Raw genomic sequence first — 8,995 nt, forward strand, 5'->3', positions numbered from 1 at the left:
TGCAGAGTTAACTTTAAAGAATAAAATGTTTTAAAAAATGCTTCTCCAGCTTCCCCACAGGTTCTTTAGATTTTGGTGATCAGATTTATTGCAAAATTTGGAAACTCAAATATATAAGTATCTAGATTTGGTAAAACCAATAGGTATTGGCTTATATCCATTGTGAAAGCAACGTGAAGGCAGTCACCACTTTGTGCTTCTTCACATGTCACAATTTCTGAGCCATTAGTTAATTAATTTGTCCCTTAATTTCGGTTACTATGAATCTTTAATCCAGCTGACTTTCTCTGAAGTCTCAACATGGAAGAGAAAAAAAGATATGGTAATTGTTTTAGTAATTCTGGAACAAGATATTTTGAAACTCCTTTGACAAACTGCTACAAAAACCTGCTGCCTTTATGTATTCCCTAGAGAGTGAAGTGTCTGATAGCCATCAAACAAGTGTCAAGTGGAATGGCTTACAAGTATTTATCTTCTCTGGGAGCCTTATTTGATCTGAATTCGGCAACCCTAACACTCTGAGATTAGTGTCATCACCCTCATTTACAGCAATAAGGTGTGCACCTGCAATGCTAATCTGAAGTTCAAGTAGGTCAAAGATGTGGTTTAGTTGCCCATGGCTGCTATAAGGAAACTTACCAGGATCAAGAAGCCCCTATTTTATATTTTATTAAAATGCTTTCTAAAGAGGTTAAACCAACAAAAGTAATTTGTTCAACAATTTGCTGAGCACCAACTAAAAGTGTTGTATGAGGCGCTGGAATACAACAGTAAACAAAACAGCTTATACCCTAAACCATTCTCATAATGTCTCACAAAGTCATACAATCACTGCTAACTTGTTAAATTAGTTAAACAAGATAAAATATAATATTTTAAAATCTATTTGAAAAACTACAAGTGACCCTTAGCTTTTCTCCCCAATGATATACTTTTGGTTATTCTTGACATGAATTAAGAACACTTGGTCTTTTTTTTTTCTCTCTATAACTTGAAACTAATTAGAACTTCTTCATGTAGTTCTGGGGGCTTTTGTTTGTTTCATTTTTATGGTCAATTGTACCTTAGTAGGATGCTTTCAGCTACAAATAGCAAAAAACTCAAATCAAACTGGCTTAAAAAGTAAGAATATTTATTAGCTCATATAAAAGGCAGTTCAGAGGAAGAGTGATTTCAGAACTGAATAAGCCAGCAGTTAAAAATGTCTTTGAAAACTGTAGACTTCCAGTTTCTGGTCTGGCACATAAGGAGCTGGAATTCACCACTCCATCCTCACAACAAATGAAAAGCTAAAGAAACTAAAAAATTAATAACTCTTTTCACAGCCATTAGAGAAGGAGGTCATTTCCAGAGCCCCCAAATTGGAGGCCCAGAAAGGCAGATACTGAGAACCACAACTTACTAGAGCAAAAATCCACAGTCAGAAACCACTGTGGGAACCAGTGGAAAACGTAAACTATAATTGATGAATTGCTGGAGTCTCAGTGTGGACAAGTCTATGAGTTAAAAACTCCACTGGGGAACCACACTTCTGTGAGATTTACTCTCCAGAAGTTCTACCATGTTCTCTCAGTGAGTATAAGAAAAAAATCCCCCTGGATAGGGGAAAGTACCCATTTCGAAATATACCAGGGCATTTTATTCTTTTTAACAAGAGAAACAATTTTGCCAGATCCTAATTTACTGGTATTTTATTAGAGCCTAACCAACCTGGGGGAAAGAAAATACCCAACTCCAGCACCCTCCCACCATTCTGTCTCACTCAAGGTGGAAGAGGGAGGAACTCTGAGGCACTTGTGAAGTTCACAGCCCAGAGGCACAGGCTCACTAAAAGACCTAATCATAGGACTACTGAAAGTTTCTGCTCCTTCCACACATTACCACCACAAGGCCCATTTATTAGAATATCTTTAACCCAGTGCATCATAAATGGCTTTCAACAACAGCAACAACAACAAATTATAAGGCATACTAAAAGGTAAAACACAGTTTGAAGAAACAGCAAGCAGGAGAACTGGACTCAGATATGTTAGGAATGTTGGAATTATCAGACTGAGAATATAAAACAACTCTGATTAATATGCTAAGAGTGCTAATGGATAAAGTAGACAGCATGCAAGAACAGATGGGCAATCTAAGAAGAGAGATGGAAATTATAAGAAAGAAAGAGAAATGTTTGAGTTTTTTTTAAAAAAATGACACTATAGGTGCACCTGGGTGGCTCAGCCAGTTAAGCATCTGCCTTTAGCTCAGGTCATGATCTCAGGGTCCTGGGATGGAGCCCTGAGTCAGGCTCCCTGCTCAGCAGGGAGTCTGCTTTGTTTCTCCCTCTCTCTCTTTCCCTCCCTACTCATGCTCTTTCTATCTCACTCTCTCACTCAAATAAATAAAATGTTTTTTAAAATGATAAAAACCCATTGTAACAGAAATAAAGAATGCCTTTTCTATTTTAAAGTAGGTTCCAAAAACACCCAGCATAGAGCCCAACAGGGAGCCCAAACTCATGATCCTGAAATCAAGACCTGAGCCGAGATCAAGAGTTAGACACTTAACCGGGGCATCTGGGTAGCTCAGTCAGTTAGGCAGCTTGCCTTTGGCTCAGGTCATGATCTCAGGATCCTGGGATAGAGCCCCACATCAGGCTCCCTGCTCAGTGGGGAGCCTGCTTCTCCCTCTCCATCTACTCCTTCCCCTGCTCATGTGCCTGCTCTCACTCTCTCTTTTTCTCTTCCTCATTCTCTCTCTCTCTCTCAAATAAATAAAAACGTGTCCTTAAAAAAAAAAGAGAGAGAGACACTTAACTGACTGAGCCACCAAAGCACCCCAAAAAATGCGTTATGGCTCATTGGTAGATGAGACATGGCAGAGGAAATGATCTCTTAGTTTGAGGGTATGTCAATAGAAACTTCCAAAATTGAAATGCAAAAAAGAACAGAATATATGTGTAACTGGAATAACAGAAAAAGAAAGATAGAAAAGAATAGAAGCAGTATTTAAAGTGACAATTATAAGAATTTCCCGGAATTAATGTCAGACACCAAACCACAGGTCTGAGAAACTAAAAGAACAACAGGTAAAATAAAGTGAAAAATAATTTAAAAAACTACACCTGGGCATATCATGTTCAAACTAGAGAAAATTAAAAATTAAGAAAGAAACCAGAGGAAAAAACTCTTATAGAAGAGCAAAGATAAAAATTACATCTGACTTCTCCCCCAGAAACCATGCAAGAGAATGAAGTGAAATATATAAAGTGTTGAGAAAGAGAAAAAAAAAACCTACCAATCTAGAATCCTGTAGCTTGTGAAATTATCCTGCAAAAATGAAGGAAAAATAAAGACTTTCTCAAACAAAAATTGAGGGAACTTGAAGCCAGTAGACTTATCTTGCAAGACACATTAAAAGAAGTTCTTTAGAAAGAAGGAAAATGGTATAGGTCAGAAACTCAGATCTACATAAAGAAAAAAATTTTTCTTATTCTTAATTGATCTAAGAGATAACAGTTTATTCAAAATAATAATACCAACAATATATTTGATGATTATAGCTTATATATAAGGGAAATGAATGATAGCAATGTTATAAGGGATGAGAGGGTGGAATTAGAAGTATTTTGGCATTATTAGACACTTGCATTAGCTGCTAAATGAAATAGTGTTATTCAAATGTAGTCTTGGATTAGTTGTAAATGTATACTGTAAACTCTAAAGCAATCACTAAGAAAAAGTTTTTAAAAAGAAGTATAATTGATGTGCTAGGAAAGGAGAGAAAATGAAATCATATAAAATGCTTAATGAAAACTAAAAGTGGCAGAAAATCATAGAACAGAAAAATAAGGAGAAAAAAGCAATAAATAGAGAAAAATAACTAACAGGTAGATATTAATTCAACCATATCAATAATCACTTTTTTAAAAATATTTATTTATTTATTTATTTATTTATTTATTTTAGAGAGAAAGAGAGAATGAGCTGGGGAAGGGCAGAGGGAGAGGGAAAGATAGACTCTCAAGTAGACTTTGAGCTGAGCACAGATCCTGATGCGGGGCTTGATCTCAGGACCCTGGGATCATGACCTGAACCAAAATCAAGAGTCAGACATTTAAATGACTGAACCACAAGGTGGCCCTCTATAATCACTTTAAATGTTAATTGTCTAAATACACCAAAACAGATTTTAAAGATTTAAGACAGATTTTAAAACTCGCAATGAGTTTTACAACTATATGTTGTCTACAAGAAATCTGTTTTAAATATAAGGACACAAATGCATGAAAAGTAAAGTGATGGATCTACCATGTAAGCACCAGTCAAAAGAAAAGCTGGAGTTGCTATATTAATTTCAGACAGAGCAGGCTTCAGAGCAAGGAAAATTATCGGGGATAAATAGGAGCATGACATATGATAAAGAGGTCAATTCTCCAAGAAGGTATCATAATCCATAATTTGTGTATGTCTAACAACAGAAGGTCAAAATATATGAGAGGAAAACTGATAGAACTGTAGGGAGAAATAAATGAATAATTACTATAGTTGGAGACTTCAACATTCCTCTATCAGATATGGACAAATCCAACAGGCAAAAAATTGTAAGGACATAGCTAAATTCAACAGCACCACCATTCAACTGGGTACAATTGAAATGTATAGCCTACTTCATCCAACAACAGCAGAAGACATATCCTTCAAACCTCACATTCACCAAGGAACATACACCAAGATAGAACACATTTTGGGCCATAAAACACATTTTAACACATTAAAAAAATAGAAATCATACTGGATATTCACTCTGGCCACAGAGGAATTAAGATAGAAATCAATAACAGAACAATAGCTTGGAAAATCCAAAAATACATTAGAGATTAAACAAGACACTTGTTTTGTTTTTTTAAGATTTTATTTATTTATTCGACAGAGATAGAGACAGCCAGCGAGAGAGGGAACACAAGCGGGGGAGTGGGAGAGGAAGAAGCAGGCTCATAGCGGAGAAGCCTGATGTGGGGCTCGATCCCATAACACCGGGATCATGCCCTGAGCCGAAGGCGGACGCTTAACCGCTGTGCCACCCAGGCGCCCCTAAACAAGACACTTCTAACACACACATGGGTCAAAGAAGAAATCTCAAGATAAATGTAAAAATATTCTGAACTAAATAAAAATATAACTTATCAAAATATCTGGGATGTAGCAGAATTAGTGGTTAAAAGGAAATTTATAGCAACGAATTCATACATTAGAAAAAAATACCTAAAATCAATAAGTTTGCATCTTAGGAGCAATTAAATCCAAACTAAGCAGAAGAAAAAGAAATAGTAAGAATTAGAGTAGAAATCAATGAAATTGAAAACAATAAATCAATAGAGAAAGTCAACAAAACCAAAAGCTGGCTCTCTGAAGAGATGGATAAAATTGATAAGCCTTTAGCCAGGCTAAGAAAAATGGAAATATGAACAAATTACTAATATCAGAAATAAAAGAAGGGACATCACTATAGATCACCTGGACATTAAAAGCATAGTAAAATAATACTATTAACAAATCTAAGCTCACAAAATTGATAACCTATATGTAATGGACCAATTTATTGAGAAACACAATCTACCAAAACTCATAAAAGAAATAAGTCAACCTGAGCAGGACTATATCTGCTAAAGAAATTGAATCAATAATTAATGACTTTACAAACAGAAAGCACCAGACTTAGATGGGTTCACTGGTAAATTCTACCAAACATTTAAGAAAAAAAATCATACCAATTCTCTATAATCTTCCAGAAGGTAAAGCAGAGAGAATATTTCCTAACTCAAGCTATGAGGCCAGGATTACCCTAATACCAAAATCAAAGGCATTACAGGAAAACTACAGACTGATGTAGCTCATGAATATAGATGCAAAAATCCTTAATATGCTAGCAAATCTAGTCCAACAGTGTATAAAAAGAATTATACACCATGACCAAGTGGGTTTTATCTCAGGTATGCAAGGCTGGTTCAATATTCAATAAAAATCAATTAATGCAATCTATCACATCAATAGCCAAAAGAAGAAAAATCACATGATCATATCAATAGATGTGGAAAAAAGCATTTGACAAAAATCCAACACTCATAATTATGGTTAATTTTATGTGTCAACTTGACTGGGCTAAGGGAAGGCAAGATAGCTGATAAACATTATTTCTGGGTGTATCTGTGAACATGTTTTTGGAGGAGATTAGCATTTGTGTTGGTTGGTAAACTTAATAAAGCAGATGGCTCTCCCTGGGGTGGGTGGGAATTATCTAATCTTCTGAGGGCCCAAACAGAACAAAAAGGTGGAAGGAGGACAAATTCACTCTCTGCTTCAGCTGAGGCATCCATCTGCTTATGCCCTCAGACGTTGGCACTCCTAGGTCCTGGAATTTTAGATTCAGATTGGAATTTATACCGTTAGCTTCCCAATTCTCAGGCCTGGGACTTGGACTGAATTACTCCAGTCTTTCCAGGTTCTCCATCTTGCAGATAGCAGATCTTGGTACTTCTTGACTTTTATAGCGACATGAGCCAATTCCTACAATAAATCTTTCTATCTATCTCTCTATCGATCGATGAATCTAAATGTATATCTATTCTATTAGTTCTGTTTCTCTGGAGAACCTTAATACACATATCCATGATAGAAAAAAAACCTCAGTAAACTAGGAAGAGAGCAGAATTGATTGATTTAAAAAATTACAGAAACCCTACCACTAACATCATACTCAGTGGTTAGAAACTTGAAGCTTTCCTGCTAAGATCAGGCACATGGCAAAAATGTCCCCTCTCACCCCTCCTTTTCAACATTGTATTGGAAGTTCTAGATTATGCAATTAGACAAGAAAAGGAAATAAAATGTATATAAAATGTATATAAAATGAGAAGGAAGAAATAAAACTGTCTTTATTCACAGATGATATAATCATCCAAGTAGAAAATCCAAAGATTTTTTCCTAGAACTACCAAGTAATTATAGCAAGGTTGCAAGACACAAGGTTAATATAAAAAAAGTTAATTACCTTACTAAATAGCCTCAATGAACAAGTGGAATTTGGAATTAAAAACACATTATTGGGGGGGGTGTGCCTGGGTGGCTCAGTCAGTTAAGCATCTGCCTTTGGCTCATGTCATGATCCCGGAGTTCTGGGATGAAGTCCCGCATCGGGCTCCTTGTTCAGCAGGGAGCATGCTTCTCCCTGTATTCCTTCCCTCTGCTTGTGTTCTTTCTCTCTTTCAAATAAATAAAATCTTAAAAACCCCACATTATAATTTCCATTAGTGCTCCACCAAAAATTAAATACTTTGGTATAAATCTACCAAATATACAAGATCTATATGAAGAAAACTACAAAGCTCTGATGAAAGAAATTAAAGATGACCTAAATAAACTGAGATATTCCATATTCATGTTTGGAAAACTCAGGATGTCACGATGTCAGTTCTTCCTAACTTGATGTATAGATTAAATACAATTCCAATAAAAATTCAAGCAAGTTATTTTGTGGAGGTCACTAAAGAGATTCTAAAGTTTCTATGCCAAGGCAAATTAGTCAGTACAGAGAACTCAATCTTGAAGAACAAAACCAGAGGACTGACACTACCTGATTTTAAGAAGTACTATAAATCTGTAGGACTCAAACAGTGTGGTATTGGTAAAAGAATAGACAAATAAATCAATGGAACATAATAGAAAGCCCCCAAACTTACCCACATAAGTATAGTCAAATGATTTTTGGCAAAGGAGCAAAGGCAATACAATGGAGCAGATAATCACTTCAACAAAGCAGGCTGGAACTGTAGCAACTGGACATCTACATGCAAAAAAAGAAAAAAATGAATCTAGATGCAGGCCTTTCACCCTTCACAAAAATTAACTCAAAATGAATCATAGACCTAAATGTAAAACTATAAAATTCCTAAAAGATAACATAGAAGAACACCTAGATGACCTTGGTCATGGTTGGGCCTTTTTAGATATAACACCAAAAGCATGACCCATTAAAAAAAAAAAAGGATTGATAAGCTGAAGAAAAAGTTGATTAGCTGGACTTTATTAAAATAAAAACTTCTGCTCTGCAAAAGACAATGTTGAGAGAATGAGAAGACAAGTCACAAACTGGAAAGAAATAGTTGTTAACAACATACCACATAAAGAATTATTATCCAAAATAAAAAAAGAACACCTAAAACTCAATAATAAAACAACAAACAATCTAATTTAAAAATGGGGGGAAGGCCTGAACAGAACCTCAAGAACATATAGGTGGGAAATAAGCATATGACAAAATGCTCCACATCATATGTCCTCAGGGCAATGCAAATTAAAGCAACAAGATTTCAGTATATAACTATTAGTATAGCCAAAATCCAGAACATTGACAATCCCAAATGCTTGTAGGGATGTGGTGTAACATAAAATGGTATGGCCACTTTGGTTATTTTATTTTATTTTATTTTATTTTATTTTATTTTATTTTATTTTATTTTATTTATATGGGAGAGAGGAAGCATGGGGGGGGGCAAAGGGAGAAGCAGACTCCCCACTGAGCAGGGAGCCCAATGCAGGGCTTGATTCCAGGATCCCAGATCATGCCCTGAGAAGAAGGCAGATGATTAATTGACTGAGCCACCCAGGTGCCTAGTACAGCCACTTTGGAAGACATTTTGGTGATTTCTTAAGAGAAAGATACTTAAGAGTAAGTAAACGTACTATTATTGTAAGATCCTGCAATCATGTTCCTTTGTATTTACTCAAATGAGCTGAAAAATATGTCCACACCAAAACCTACACATAGATGTTTATAGCAGCTTTATTCATAATTTTCAAAATGTGGAAGTACCCAAGATATGCTTCACTAGGTGAATGGATATATACACTGTATTACATCCAGATGTTGGAATACTATTTGGCACTGAAAAGAAATGAGGTGTCAAATAAAAAAGGCAATCAAAAAACTAAATACTCAATGATTCCAATTA

At 35.5% G+C, this 8,995-nt stretch overlaps 1 long non-coding RNA gene across 1 annotated transcript in view; it reads right to left on the bottom strand.

The window, feature by feature from the left end:
* Positions 1–8,022, bottom strand: part of LOC117803733 — a 32,370-nt gene extending 24,348 nt beyond the window's left edge. The window contains exon 1 of the long non-coding RNA XR_004627727.1: positions 7,724–8,022. This is a non-coding gene — a long non-coding RNA (uncharacterized LOC117803733). The remainder of the gene's footprint in view (positions 1–7,723) is intronic.
* Between the last annotated feature and the right edge of the window lie 973 nt (positions 8,023–8,995).

This window comes from Ailuropoda melanoleuca, chromosome 9 (genome assembly GCF_002007445.2).
Source record: "Ailuropoda melanoleuca isolate Jingjing chromosome 9, ASM200744v2, whole genome shotgun sequence".
Classification (NCBI taxonomy): Eukaryota; Metazoa; Chordata; class Mammalia; order Carnivora; family Ursidae; genus Ailuropoda; species Ailuropoda melanoleuca.